The sequence below is a fragment of the Podarcis erhardii genome (genome assembly GCF_964252035.2).
Source record: "Podarcis erhardii genome assembly, chromosome: 10".
Lineage (NCBI taxonomy): Eukaryota > Metazoa > Chordata > Lepidosauria > Squamata > Lacertidae > Podarcis > Podarcis erhardii.
In genome coordinates, this window is record NC_138500.1 from 34,634,333 (window position 1) to 34,650,036 (window position 15,704).

General features: G+C 40.7%; 1 protein-coding gene across 2 annotated transcripts in view; it reads right to left on the bottom strand.

Moving 5' to 3' along the window:
• LOC309351595 (solute carrier family 23 member 1-like) overlaps nt 1–5,051 on the bottom strand; it is a 47,994-nt gene extending 42,943 nt beyond the window's left edge. For both annotated transcript variants that reach the window (XM_081879369.1, XM_081879368.1), the window contains exon 1: nt 4,934–5,051. The gene's annotated coding sequence lies outside the window, so the exon portion shown is untranslated. The remainder of the gene's footprint in view (nt 1–4,933) is intronic.
• Nucleotides 5,052–15,704: the final 10,653 nt, after the last annotated feature.

Consider the following 15,704-nt stretch of genomic DNA (forward strand, 5'->3'; position numbering starts at 1 on the left):
AAGTTCATTTTAGAATTTAAAAGATTCTCCTCTGTAGTTTGCCAGGCCAAGACTGGTGTTAATTGCAGATTCTATTCCAGACAGATGAGTCAGGAAGTCAGAGTGCTTACTGGACCAGTGTTTTCACCCTAATATATATCTTTTAAATATTTTATTTGGATTTTAAATTTTAAAAATAACAAAACCAAGCAATAACTCTGGTATAGAGTTTTTTTTTCATTTCCATTTGTCTATATAACATACAGAGAGCAAGTTCAGATACTCAGTGCCACCTGGATCATGCTATTAACTAATTTCTAGACCACTCAAGATAGCTTATTATTCATTTTTGATAGATGCACTCCCCACCTCTATTTACCAGTGCAAGAAATGAAAACCAAATCCATATGACATTATGCGATCTTATTATCTCTCTTACCCATCTGCTATGGCTAATGAGCTTCTTTGAGAGGCATCTATCAATTCTCCCACATCACCCTTTCCTTTCCAGCTTTTCCATCCTCACTGCTACCGAAAAGAGCCTCACCTGTGCAACATGCTCCTCTCCCTTTGGTCAAACAAATATAGTAAAGCCATCAGAGGTTGAATTAATCTCTGATATTTCGCTCATGATTTCTTAAGTGCCTTGCAAACATGTTTGAACCTGAAAGCACATTAATCAGTATCACATTAAAGTATCACATTAACCTTTGTGTCCTTCTGGAGGCATGAAGTCGAACTTCTGTAATGGGATGACCCCTCCCAAACCAGTTACACAACCTATAGAATCCCCTTCCTTTCCATCGATTAAATGGCCAGTATTTATCCCTTCCCACACAGACAGAAAATCAAGTTAAGGATGAAAGAGGAAATACTAGGGGAAGAAATGCCCAATGACTACAATAAAATATTGCCACCTACAAAAGAAAAAAAGGAATGTTAACATTGCTGCCTTTGCTCTTTTCATCAAGAGAATTTCGTTTCTATAGATGCCTGGAGGACATTGAATTTGGGCTATGGCATAGTCATCTGAAACTGGGAAGTTAATTCTGCCTCAACTTGATAACGTCCACAGCAGTGACTCCATGTTTTACACTCCTATCTCCACTGCCTCATCAGAGTGGTCTTTAGTGCCTTTATCCTGTTTTCTTACTCCTCTCACCATGATGGCTCACCAGAGTCAGACTTACCTGATGAGTTGTCTGTCACAAGGAGGAAAATGTCTCCAAATCCTTGCCAATTCCACAGAAAGTCTCCAGTGAATTGCCCCTTATTTGGTTGCCTTTTGATGCCAGGTCATTTGTATTTTCCCACTATTTGAACCCTTTTCCTTTAGGAGCTTCTCAACTATGAAGCCATCTCAACAGAGTTAGCTATGCCCTTCCACTCTCGCCCCTAATATTGGTCGGCTAAAACTATGAATGTTCTAGGAAAATTACCCAGCTCAGATAGAAAAGACATGACATAATTTGCAGCACCTGAAGGAGAAATAGACCTTAGCTTGGTGACATCATTGTATGTGGGCATTATTTGGATCAGCCTGCAACAATTAAGTTTTTAGCTTTAACCTATTTTAGATTATTACATCAGTCACAGGTGTGAGCACTGGCCAAGTTAATACCATACTTTGTTTTGTATGTGTGGATGACATTTCCAACCAACTCTCTCTCTCTGCCTAAAAATAATGCTCTGGTGCTCATCTAATAACTATATTGGATTTTCACAAGGCTTGCCCAGCTTCAAATATGTGCTAAGTATTAGGTTGAACTTTAACATGGCCTTCCTAGTTTCTCTGGTCCAAAGTGTTTCCATGTGTTCTGAAATCAGTGCCATGTCATTCAAATGGCACCATTCACATACAAGAGGAAGATGTCAGCAGCCTTGGGGGTCGCAAGATTTACAGAAATACAATTATTATTATTATTATTATTATTATTATTATTATTATTATTATTATTATTATTATTATAAAATTTAACAGGGGAAGGATCCCTAAAACAGCCCCATGAGGAGTGAGCATGCTCAGCTTGCATGGAATGCGGAATGACTATTAGAGAGGAAGAAACAGCAGTGGGGGTGGCAGGGAAAAGAATGAAGTAGCTAGAAACCTGAAGAAGAACACTCCACACAAATAACATTTTGTTACAAGTCCAACCTGATATATATTATTATATATTTATTTATACCCTGCTTTTTTCCCTGTTGGGACTCAAGGCAGCTTACAAAGACTGGCTATAAACATTTTGAAAAATTTAGTACAGTTAAACTTTAATAGAATTAAAACTATACCTATATAAAATCTGTTTGTAATTATTTGTATGCTTTCATTACAATAAATCTTCAGCCTACACCTTCTGTTGTTGACCCTTTACCGTTCTTGCTTGACTCTTCCAGCCCTTTCACAGTCACCCCACCTGCCTCTGGCCCATCAGATTCAGACTTCATGGCTGGCTGTCATAAACTAGATTTGAGTTTTGCAGCTTCTCTAGATTAATTCTCTTGCAGAGGAATAAAAGGTAATTCACTTGAGAGACACAAACATGGCAGACTGCCTTTTCCTTCCAAGAAAATGTTGTTTATTTGTGTGCACCCAACATTAGATTCAAAATCAACTGTTACATGCAAACAAAGAGTTCTTAAGTCACTCTGGAATTGATTTGATTTTAAATCAGTCTGATGCACGGTAGCTCTAAAAAGAAACAGGATCTTCAGTACTAGGAAGAAGAGATGGACAAATACACACACACAGAGTTCCTTGCATTTTTATCTTCCACTTCATTTACATTATATCTGAACAAACACCTTGTGAGGTAGGTTAGTTATTGCCAGCAACAAGGCCAAAGTTAAATATTATTGCATAAATCAATCATGCACTGATAACTTTGCACCTGTGTGAAGTTGTGGTCACCCCACATAGAGAGATGAGTGAGTAATCCAGGGAATAGAACAGATTCTTTAGTCATATGGAATTTAACTCTAGAGAAAATTAAAGGTCACAAAAGGAATAGGAAAATAAATAAAAGAGCTAAGCATCACAATAGATGATCAAGTAGGTAAAAAAACCCTATTGGAACTGTTATAGGATATTTATAAAAAGAATAGATTAAAAATAGCATGATATAAAATAGTTGCTGCAGTTTCCTTAAATTTCTGGCTACCTGAATGGTGCATTTGTAGACGTTTGCCCAGGGTCTTTTTATACTATATTTTCTTTAATAAAGTAGTAACAGTGCATTCACTGCTTTTGGTATTTACACCACTTCATATGCTATTATCTTATGCTCTTCCTCATTACCACTTGCTCAGCCTCATTATTTAATTGTTCTTCCCATTTTATAGATGGGAAACAGAGTATATTGTGGTTTCTCCAGGATCATCTAATGTGTCATTAATACTAGACCAAAATTGTGAAACCAGGTCTACTGAATAGAAGGCAAAAACTTTATCCTCTAAGATACTGCGTCCTATCTCAGAATAAAATGGACGTCTTAGACAAAAGCCACTAGGTTTAATTTTCTCATACTCAATTTGCAGCTTTGACTCAAAATGATGGAACTGTATTAGAAAGTTGCCAATACTCTCTCATCCAAAAGAAAGTAAACGATGTAGTGCTCCCTGCCTTCCCACTGCACTTAATAGGAAGCACTTAATATTTTAAAGCACTCTTGCATCTGAAATTCCAAAACAAGAAGGTATACTTTTTTTAAAAGGATCGCTAAAGTCTTAAGGGCATTATTTAACCAGTGCGGCGTGCAAAACTTTTTGGTGTTTCTCTGTGGACTGAGTCATGAAAGCACAACCCTGCCAGCATCTGCTTGTGAAGAAAGCTTAATTAGCTGGAGTTCCTTTTTACTTTGGTGTTGTTTGACCATGTAAAGTGCATGGCACTTAGGAAGAACATCAGCAGACCATCTCATGTCAACATTGCATGTAATTCGGCAGGCTATACCATTAATCAAATGAGGGCAGGGTGAAGGCCTTTTTTAAAAAATAAAAGAACCCCAAACAAACAAACCAGCAATTCATTACTTTTAATGCTTTCCCCCTAATATACCTATCAGCAGACCAACTGTTCCTAGAAAACAAAAATGCAGACTTGTGTAATGCTATACGCTGAATTAGCCAGGGATAAGGAAATCTGAAATCCTGCTTATGCTAATTCAAGTTGGTCCATAAGGAGATTTTACCTTGTTGCTGAGTTACCCCCACTTCCACCACTAATTCGTGAGTTAGCAGTCTAAAGGGGGGCTGCCGCAGTGTGCTTCAAAGGTATCATGATGCTAATGCAGATATATAAATAGTTCTTTTCTGGTTTGACTGTGTGTGTGTGTGTGCGCGCGCGCACACACACACACACACATACACATTCTGAAGTCCAGTCAAAGAAGTTCCCTTCATAGCATCTGAAAAGCTAGTTATGTGCTACACTTGATCATGTTAACTTTGTGCTACTTTTGTGTTTATCTGCTATGGGGTACTTTCATTACACTCCATTCCTAGTTTTAAGTAAAACTGCCTTTGTTTCCTATTTTCCCACCTGCCTATTTCCATAGCTAGCTCTCAAAATCCTTTTGATCAAACTCAGGGAATGTAGCATACCAACAAAAGCAAGCAGAAGGCAAGTCTAACTTAGTACCTGCAACGCCAATCCTTTTATTCTCCTACTGGGCTTTGTTGCTAACTTGTCCCTCTGCCTGTTAGGCCAGACCCCAGAAGGTGCTATCAATCATCCTGGGTTTGTCATAATAGCTTAGCAGCTTGACCTGCACCTCTACAGCAACAGGAGCCAGATTCCTCAAAGGGCTCTTTTGTCCTGTCTTAGTGCTACCTATTCCCACTACCTGTCAGTTCACGACAGCTAAGCAGGCAGAAAAGCTTCGGAGCAGGGACTGAAGGATTGTGCATTTCCTCTTGGGATGATCTATCTATCCGTCTATGAAGAGTTAAAGGGTACCTGAGCTTTTCAGACAGTTCTCTGCCCAGCTGTTCTTGGTCCGCTGAGATGCGAGTCACAGAGGTAGCTGCTCTCCTCCAGGGCTTATGCTTTTTGGCGTCATTGAAACTGCTCTGGGCTGGAGCACAAGAATAAATTGAAGAGCTGCCAGGATGTCAACACCAGGCGATTTCTACGTGGGTGTAGGTGGCACCGATACAACAAAGGAGGGGACAAAAGGAAGAGGGGAGGTGGGAAAACACTATGGAAGATTAAAGAAGATTCTGGCTTGTTTACACATGGGATGGGCTGAGGAAGATATATCTATACTACTTAACCTGCAATAAAAGAGGGAAGCAGCTTGCTCCACATTTTTCTGTGGCTTGCCCGTGTCACACATTCCATGCAAGTTAGGAGGCAGGTGCTCAGCTAAAGCAGGAAGGACCAGCAAAGTGAAATGGTCAAATGGAAGCAGCAGCACATATGAAACTGTTTCACACCAATGTAAGTAGGTGTGAATGTACGCTTCCCCTAATAATCCAGCTAGGGGAAGGACCCATTTTCACAGAAAGCACAGGCAGGAAAGGGTTAAAAAATCCCCCAATTGTTCTTGAAAACATAGGAAGCCTTGTGCCGAGTCATCCCATTGGTCCATCTTGTTCAGTTTTGTCTACACTCCAGGCTTTCCGGTGAGGGACTCTCTCTTTTTTTAAAAAAAAAAAAATAATTTTTATTAATTTTCATAAAACAAAAAACACACAAATAAACAAACAATACATGACTTCCCCATGCCTCCCCTTCACTGCACCCCTGTTTCAAAATTTTTTTAGCAATCCTTCATTCCTTTTCAAAATTTGATTTCCCTCCAAATTTTCTCAACTTGAATATTTACAGCTATAGTTCTCTGTTTCTTAACCCTTAACATTTTATCAGTCCGAAACTTTACAACAGTTCTTAAGATATAATTTAAATTTTTTCCAGTCCTCTTCCACTGTCTCCCTCCTCTGATCACGGATTCTGCCGGTCATCTCTGCCAGTCCCATGAATTCAGTCACCTTCGTCTGCCATTCTTCCAGAGTAGGTAATTCTTGCATCTTCCAATACTTTGCCAGAAGAATTCTTGCTGCTGTAGTTGCGTACATAAAAAAAGTCTTATCTTTCTTTGGTACCAATTGGCCGACCATGCCCAAGAGAAAAGCCTCCGGTTTCTTTACAAATGTCCACTTAAGGACTTTCTTAATTTCGTTATAGATCATTTCCCAGTAGGCTTTAACCTTTGGGCAGGTCCACCAAAGATGATAAAAAGTTCCTTCGCATTCGTTACATTTCCAACATTTATTACTGGGCAAATGATATATCTTTGCAAGCTTGACTGGAGTCATGTACCATCTATAGATCATTTTCATTATGTTTTCTTTCAAGGCACTACATGCCGTAAATTTAAGGCCTGTGGTCCATAACTGTTCCCAGTCAGCAAACATGATATCATGACCTAAATCTTGTGCCCATTTAATCATAGGTGATTTAACTGTTTCATCCTGTGTATTCCATTTCAGCAACAAGTTATACATTTTAGACAAGTTCTTAGTATTGGTCTCTAACAATTCTGTTTCCAATTTTGACCTCTCTTTCTGAAAACCTAATTTCTTGTCCTGCTTAAAAGTCTCATTTATCTGATAATAATGTAACCAATCTCGAACTTTGGATTTTAATTTCTCAAAGCTCTGTAATTTAACTTCTTCACCGTCATATTCTATAATTTCACTATATTTTGGCCAATTCGAATCCATGTTAAGTTTTTTTACCGCTCTAGCTTCCATTGGTGACAACCATCTGGGTGTTTTATTTTCCAACAAATCCTTATATCGATTCCAAACATTATATAAAGCTTTCCTGACAATATGATTTTTAAAGCCTTTATAAATCTTAACCTTGTCATACCATAAGTATGCATGCCAGCCAAAATTGTTATCATACCCTTCCAAGTCTAAAATATCTGTGTCTTCGAGAAGTAGCCATTGCTTCAACCAGCAAAAAGCTGCTGCTTCATAATAAAGTCTTAAGTCCGGCAGCGCAAAACCCCCCCTATCTTTTGCATCAGTTAAAATCTTAAATTTTATTCTGGGTTTTTTGCCCTGCCAGACAAATTTAGATATATCTTTCTGCCACTTCTTGAAACAATCGATCTTGTCTATAATTTGCAATGTCTGAAACAAAAACAACAATCTCGGCAATACATTCATCTTAATAACAGCAATTCGGCCTAACAAGGATAATCTCAATCTAGACCATATGTCAAAATCTTTCTTCACTTCCAACCAACATTTCTCATAATTGTCTTTAAACAGATTCATATTTTTAGATGTTAGATTCACCCCTAGATATTTCACCTTTTTTGTTATCTCCAAACCAGTTTCCCTTTGGAAACTATCTTTTTCCCCCATCGTTAGATTTTTTTCCAATACCTTTGTCTTTTGTTTATTTAATTTAAAACCAGCCACCTGACCAAATATTTCAATTAACTCTAAAACTCTTTTTGTGCTGCCTTCTGGGTGTTGTAAAGTCAAAACTAGGTCGTCTGCAAATGCTCTCAACTTATATTGTTTAGCTCCGAGGTGTATTCCTTCAACCAGCTGGTCCCTTCTAATCATATTCAACAACACCTCCAGGACCGATATAAACAATAGAGGGGATATTGGGCAGCCCTGTCGTGTCCCTTTTTCTATTGGGATTTCATCCATGACTACACCATTCACAATTAATTTAGCTTTTTGCTCTGAATATATTGCACCTATACCGTTTTCAAAGTTTTGGCCTACCCCCATCCCATGGAGATTCCTCTTCATAAAACTCCAAGAGATATTGTCAAAGGCTTTCTCCGCGTCTACGAAAATTAAGACTGCTTTTCTATTTATATCAGTCTCCAGTAGTTCCAAAATATCTATAATATTCCTTACATTATCTGACATATGTCTCCCTGGGAGAAAGCCTGTTTGATCTTTATGAATCTCCTCTAACAACACTTTTTTAAATCTTTTTGCTAAAATGTCTGCAAAAATTTTATAATCCACATTTAAGAGTGATATAGGGCGGTAGTTCTTAACTTGATGTTTCTCAGTTTCTGTCTTCGGTATAAGTGAGATGAATGCTTCTTTCCACGATTCGGGAGCCTTTTTCCCCTCCAAAATTTGGTTACACACTTCTTTCAATGGTTGTATTAACCATTCCTTCATTGCTTTGTAATATCTCGCCGTCAGTCCATCTGGTCCTGGTGATTTTCCTAATTGCATATTCTGGATGGCACCCTCAATTTCCTGATTCGTGATTTTTTCATTTAAACTCCTCTTATTTTTTTCCGAGATCTTTGATAGTCCATATTTTTTAATAAATTCTTCTATCTCTTGTTCATCTTTCGGCCCTTGTGCATATAATTTCTTAAAGAAACTTTGAAAACAATTACTAATTTCATTTGGTTTGTTTATAAATTTTCCCTCTACTTCAAGGGACGTCACAGTGTTCAGCTTTTGTCTCTTTTTCAATTGCCATGACAGCAATTTCCCACATTTGTCAGCTGATTCAAAAGTTTTTTGCCTCATTTGTTTTATTTTCCATTCTATTTCTTGATTCATCAGTTCCATGTATTGGGTCTGGTAGTATTTTATTTCTCTTAAAATCTCCTGAGATTTTGGTTTTGACCTCAGTTTCTTCTCTCCTTCTTTCATCTGATTCCAAATTTTTTCTTTCTTCTCATTCTGTTGTTTCCTTTTTATCGAATTTTGTTGAATTAGAAAACCACGCATGACAGCCTTACTTGCGTCCCATATTATTCTTCTTTCCAGGTCTGTTCCTAAATTTATTTCAAAGTAATCTTTCAGAGTCTTTTGGGCCTTTTTTACAATTGCTTCATCTCTAAAAAGGGTGTCATTCATTCTCCATCTAAAAGTTCCAGCTGTTGTCAATTTCATTTCCATCTTTACTGCATTATGATCAGAGCAAGTTTTGGGGCAGATTTCTGTATTTTTAACCCTTGGTGCCAGATTACTAGAAATCCATATTTGGTCAATCCTGGTCCATGTCATTTTTGCTTCAGAGAAGAAGGTCCCCTCTCTTTCCAGAGGGTTCCTTGTTCTCCAAATATCAATCAAGTCCATTGTGTCAGTCAGTTCAAAAAAAGTCTTTGGAAGTCTCCCATCCTTAGAGATTACTTGTCTTTGAGCTTTATCCATGTTTGTGGAGACAACTCCATTCATATCGCCCATCATTATAATTTTATAGTCCATAAAATCGGTTAATGTCTCATGCAACTTCTTGAAAAACTCAGCCTTCCCCTCATTAGGTGCATAAATACCTACAATCAAAATTTTTTCTCCTTGCATTTGAATTTCCACTGCCAGAAATCTTCCTTGTTCATCCTTAAAAATCATTTTTGGTTCCCATTTTTCCTTAACATAGATCACCACTCCTCTTTTCTTAACTTTATCTGAGGAAATAAATTCCAGTCCTAATCTTTTATTTGTCAAAAGTTTTCTATGTATTCTGGCAATATGAGTTTCTTGCAAACATATTATGTCTAATTGCTCTTTCTTTAATATATGAAACACTTGAGTCCTTTTTCGGGGATGGTTAAGACCGTTGCAGTTCCAACTCAGAAGTTGCAGAGACATATTTGTTACTGGGTGTCTTTTCCACCAACCGCTCCAAGTTCTTGTTCCTGATCAGTCGGTGCTGGAGTCAGTCCAAATGATAGATTTGCAATATCCGGTATTTCCCTCTCACTCACGGTTCCTTTCTGAAAGTCCTCAAAATTTCTCTCCAGAAAATGTTCCTTATCTTGAATTGTTTTTATTTTAATTTTCTTCCCTTTAAAGTTAAAGGACAACCCTTGTGGGAACTCCCATCTGAATGGAGTGTTGTTTTGTTTCAGCAAATCCACTAAGTCTTTAAATTGAGTCCTCACCTCCAAAAAATATTTAGGAATATCTTTGTAAATCTGTATTTGAGAATTCTTAATAATCAGTGCCTTCTGGAAATGTAGGTTCAGTATTTTATCTCTTTCTTCCTTGGATCTTAAAGTGATTAAACAATCCCTTGGTTTCTTGCCTTGCTTCCTGCCAATCCGGAAGGCTGTAGTTATTACAAATTCATCTTCTTCTCCTTCTAATTCATCAGTCCAAAATTCTTGAAATTTGTCTGTGAGAAATTCCCCAAGGTTGCCCTCTTCCTCCTCTGGTACCAGTCTCAATTTCAGATTCTTGCCTTTCCTCTCCAGTTCCATAAGAGCTAAGGTTGCATCATGTTCATGTACCTTCTTTACAATAGGTACAAATTTTCCCTTGACTTCCTCGGCAGTAATTTTAGCAGTCTCAGCTATTTTCCTTGTTTCCGTACTTTCTTGTATTAAACGATTTATAGACTCTGTATTAGACGATATTGTAGTTGTGTTCAGGTCCAATCTTGTTGTTAATTCTGTCAATTTCTTAGAATTCTCTGTGGATTGCTTAGTGAGTACTTCTAAAGATTGATTTATTTTGAGCAGTGCCTGTGTCATAGAATCCATTGATGCTGTTGTTACTTTTTCTTGTCCAGCTGCTGCTCCTGATATAGAGCTTCTTTTCTGAGCCTGCTTTTGAGCTTGCTTTGTTTTACTTCTTGTTGATATTTCATCCAGTGGCGTGCTCATAACTCAAGGTCGTTCCCACAGGAATGTTACAAGTGGAAAATCCCAGTTCTTGCCTCAGTACTGCAGTCTCTCTTTTAATCCTCTAGAGGGGGAAATTGTATCCAAGCAGGAATAACAAAGAAACAGGGAAGCAAGTAGCCATACAATGTCCCAAAGGAAATAAAATCCAACCCAAAGTCCTACTTTGTTGCCATTTAAAAATCTGGGTCTGCCAAGTAAAGTCCCGTTATTATGTTTTAAATATAGTCTTACTTTGTATCCGTAGTCCTCTCTTTTTGACAGTTCGTTTCTAGGCGCTCACCGCTCAGGCAGCCTGATCAAAGGTATCGGCAGCGGAGAGTTTCCCGTTCACAGCTTACTTCTTCTAGCGGGTTAAATTGAGCCAATTTTTCCTTCCCCCCTACTCCCGCTCCGTGGGGGGAAGGTCTTTTCAACGTCGGGGTTTAGCAAAGTTCAAATAAAACGTTCCCTTTAAATACAGCTAGCTCTTTTCATTGCTGCGTTAATCGTGCAGTTCCGGGAGGCTGACTTCCTTAATTTTGCCTTTCCCGTTTTCAGCCGAATCTTCTTAAAAATAGTCCTTTTCAAATATTTTGTAATTCCTACTCACAGGTTTTGTTGCCAATCGGTAATTTTCAGGAAGGAATCGGCGCTCTCCGTCAATGGCGACGCGGCTTCGCTCCACAAGCTGGGTTACGATCCTCAGCACCGCACTCACACCCGATGCCGCTCCGGAGCCTTTAAAAAGGCTCCTTCGCAATACTGGGGGGTGCAAAGGTGCCCACCGAATCTCCTTGTTCACAGGCTTCAGCGCCTGTGATTTTAGGGGTCCCCCGCTCGCCGTAGCGGGTCAGACCCGAACTTGTGGAGCAGTCCTGCCTCGGAGCTCAAGGCAAAGACCGCCATTAAGACGCTGGCGCCGACCGGAAGTCCGGTGAGGGACTCTCTCAGTCCTACCTGGAGATGTTGTTGTTTAGTCGTTTAGTCATGTCCGACTCTTCGTGACCCCATGGACCAGAGCACGCCAGGCACTCCTGTCTTCCACTGCTTCCCGCAGTTTGGTCAAACTCATGCTGGTAGCTTCAAGAACACTGTCCAACCATCTCGTCCTGTCGTCCCCTTCTCCTTGTGCCCTCCATCTTTCCCAACATCAGGGTCTTTTCCAGGGAGTCTTCTCTTCTCATGAGGTGGCCAAAGTATTGGAGTCTCAGCTTCAGGATCTTTCCTTCCAGTGAGCACTCAGGGCTGATTTCCTTAAGAATGGATAGGTTTGATCTTCTTGCAGTCCATGGGACTCTCAAGAGTCTCCTCCAGCACCAGGGGATTGAACTTGGGACTTTCTACATGCAAGGCAAATGCTCTACCACCGGGCTACAACTCTTCCCTTAATGCAGCTTCACCTTCACTGCCTCTTCCCTCTCTCATCTGCCGTCTTGTCTAGTTTGGCTTCAAGTCTGTACTGGTCCAGGATGGTGTGCTCTGCCAAAGGCTCCCATGGCACTCTCTAGCAGGGGTCTTCCTCAAGTCCAGGCATTGCCCAAAATCACTTGGGTCCCACTTGGCTCCACCACAAAGCTATGCTCCTTTCCCCCCTCTCTCTCCAGAAATGAAAGAGCACAGGGGAGCATTATAGGAAGGAATGGGTGCTCTTGCTGTGCATGCTCCATGCTTGTCACTAAACAGCGGCAGCACTTGCGGAAAGAGTGTTGAAGAGCAAAGGGCGCATGGCCTCATGAGGGGAGAAGAGCTGCTGGGTTGGATCTAATGTGAATTTTACTCAGGGTAGACCTCTTGAAATTAAAGGCCAGGACTAACTTCAGTCCATTCATTTCAATGGGGCTACTTAGAGCAGAACTCAGTTAGATATAACCCACTGGGGGAGAATGCTTGAATCAGGAAAAGTCTGTTAATGGAGAATAGCATTCTAACCAATAAGTGAAGACATCGCAGAATGGAGGAAGAGCATCAATGACCAATTAAGCTTTTAGGGAAGGACGAGTGGGACCTGCAACAAAAATGTTGCCACGTGGAATGCTTCTGTTCAGCATTCCACTCATGACCTATTTATTCCCTTTTCTATGATACTCCAACTCTCTTCTCTCCACCTGCCTCACCCTGCAAATAGACATGGGAGCATTCCACAACCATGGGAGCATTCCACAACCACCGAGCATGCTCAGTCATGACTGGGTTGTTTGAAGGGGTCTCACCCCCTTACACTTTCCCCCTAAAGTTTCTACTTCTTCTTCTGATCTTGGGGCTGCTTCTTTCTTGTGCATTGAGGGCTACACAAGCAACGTCACTCACACCTGAGCACAGGGAATATAGGCTTTCAAGAAAAGGATATGTGATGTCAAATGTGGAAATAGGGAGGGAAGCATTAGCTAGCAGGAAAGGGAAGGTATACTGGGAAAAGTTATGTAAGAGGCCAGGTTTGCTTCATTAGATACATCCATTTTGTTTTCTTTATTCTGTGATGAGGCCATCTAATAAATATACATGGATTAAAATTGTTTTAAAATATCTGTGGTTAAATCTAATCCAAATGTGATTGTTCAACTGGCTAGTCCACTTTCCTAATCCAGCCATACACATCTTTTTTGCACTGTCATTCAGTTAAATTACCGGTACATCAGATAGGTGGGAGGACTCTATAAAAACTCTCCCTCCACTGCCACTGCCACTCCAAGCTTCGTATACAAGGCCAGATCGCCCCGGCTGGCCCCAACTGAACCCACATCTCTGAGCCACATTTTACTAGGCTCAGAGCTGATAAAACAGGGATCTAAAAGCAGATTGCCGGCATGAGCCTTTTGAGTCTTAATTCCAAAATAACAAGCCTTTGTATTCTCTTGGCTGCTTTAAAATGTTTCTAAAAGGGGGGAAATGCACGCTGATTATCCAATCAGCATTTTCAGCCTAAAATACTACAACTTCACAGCCTAAAACAGTAACTGGAGTCACTCAATGTTAGCTGGGCTGATACTCTCTGAACATGTGATGCGACTCAGCCTTGGCTCTGCAGCACGGACCTTAATTGAAACATGTGCTCTGTTTTCTGGCAACTTAAATGCCAGGGAACTTTATCTCCCATAGCCTAGCTGGCAGTGAGATGCCATCAGCCGGTGAAACGATTTGGTGACATTTCACTGCCAGTATTTACTTGCCTCACCTAGTACAGTGAGGTGCCAAACAGCAACTTCCTCCTGTGCCATTGCTTCACATCTCTGACTGCTTCTCCCTTGGTCCTTGTTGTGTTCACATTTGACTAATTCTCAGAAAGCAAGGTATCAGCAAGCGCAACAAGCACATGTGACGGGCAGGTTGAAGCCAGAGCTTCTGTAAAGATTGGGCAACAGAAGGGAGTGAAACTCCCAAATTCTGATTACAGCCAGGGGCATCATCTGGCAGGGAGCAACACCCAGCAGACACGGGGGAGGGATTTTTAAAACCACATTTATACAGGGGTCACAAGTGCTGACTCATCTTGCTCAGACAGTTTGTGTCTCTGGCACTATAAATTAAGAAATAAGTGGGCTGTCCAAGGTTGTTGTTGTTTTTGTTTAAAGTAGGATTATTATGGGTATAAAATGGCTTCACTCTGTGGCTCAGTTCAGACATGACCTAACTATTCAACATACTGTGGTATCTCTGGTTATGAACTTAATTCATTCTGGAGGTCGGTTCTTAGCCTGAAACTGTTCTTAACCTGAGGTACCACTTTAGCTAATGGGGCCTCCCACTGCCGCTGTGCAGTCACCGTGCGATTTCTGTTCTCATCCTGAGGTAAAGTTCTTAACCCGAGGTACTACTTCTGGGTTAGCGGAGTCTGTAACCCGAAGTGTTTGTAACCCGAGGTACCACTGTATTTTGAAGTGCTTCCTGAGCTTTCTCTTTCCCCCTGCCATTATTATTATTATTATTATTTTGCTAACCATCATTTGCTAGAATATCAGGACTGATGAACTATTTTAGACCCACAGTCGCCCCACCCATGAGGCAAGGTGAAGCAGATGCTTTAGGCAGCAGAAGTACAAGAGGCACCACCTGCCCCACAGCCTCTGCAGCTGGAATGCATCCCCCTCTCACTGAATTGGCTAGAGGGGGGGTATTTTGGTGGCAGTGGAAGTGGTGGGGCAAGTGAGGGGTGGAATACAGTGGGAAGGGCAGGAGCAGTACATTCCTGTTTCACCTCGGGTGGCAAAACGGGATGGGCCACCTCTGATTAGCCCCATGCTTCCAAGCCCAATTTGAATATGGTTTCCAAACCATGCTGTGGAAGGCACGATCTATAGTTTGCCAATTTGTGACAAATTGTGGTTAGCAAAAGCGAACAAGTAATAGAAGGAACCTGTACAGGAAAGGGTAAGAAGTAGTGTGGGAGCCCAGGAGGGCACTCCCAAGAGCAAAACTATAATTTTGCATTACGTCAAGATTACTAGCTGCACTTTTGCTAGGTACAGGTTAACAGAGAAAGTTTGCTTCCTGTTACGTGCACACAACAAAGCTGGGCTACCCTTCATACCATGCTCAGTATAGTGCAGAATCCTTTTATATAGGAGCACTCTCCTAGCACCCTTGCTTGAGGCACTAGAACTGAGATAGGTGATACCCCATCCCGCCTGCCACAGACAGATGTTGCTCTGTAGGGCCCACAGCACCAAACAGACGTAATCTGCTCAAAGAACCATACAGAAGAAAAGCAGGGACTTTGAAGTAGCCCATCGACAGTCGGCACTTGGCAGTGGACTGAACTTCCCCACCATTGCATTTCTATGTGAATTAGTAATTGTTTCTAATCTTGCATCTGTATATACTTATTGGAATGTATAATTTTCATGCAGTTTGGGTCCACTTTCCTCTTCTTTGTAGGTGGTGCATTTCCTCTTTTTCTAGCAAATTCTAACTATCCAGCCTATTTTCTCCTCTTCCCCATGGCCAAAAGTGAAAACCCAGTGGGAGCACCAAAGCAAGGCTTGGCAGAGAAACAGTCAGACCCAAGGGGCTTAGAAAACAGCAATGCTTCATCTCAAAAATTGGAAACACTGGTCCTCAATCCTGCCTGGAAGTTGCACTCTCCAACAAGCAAGGCCTCCTTAACAAACTACACAC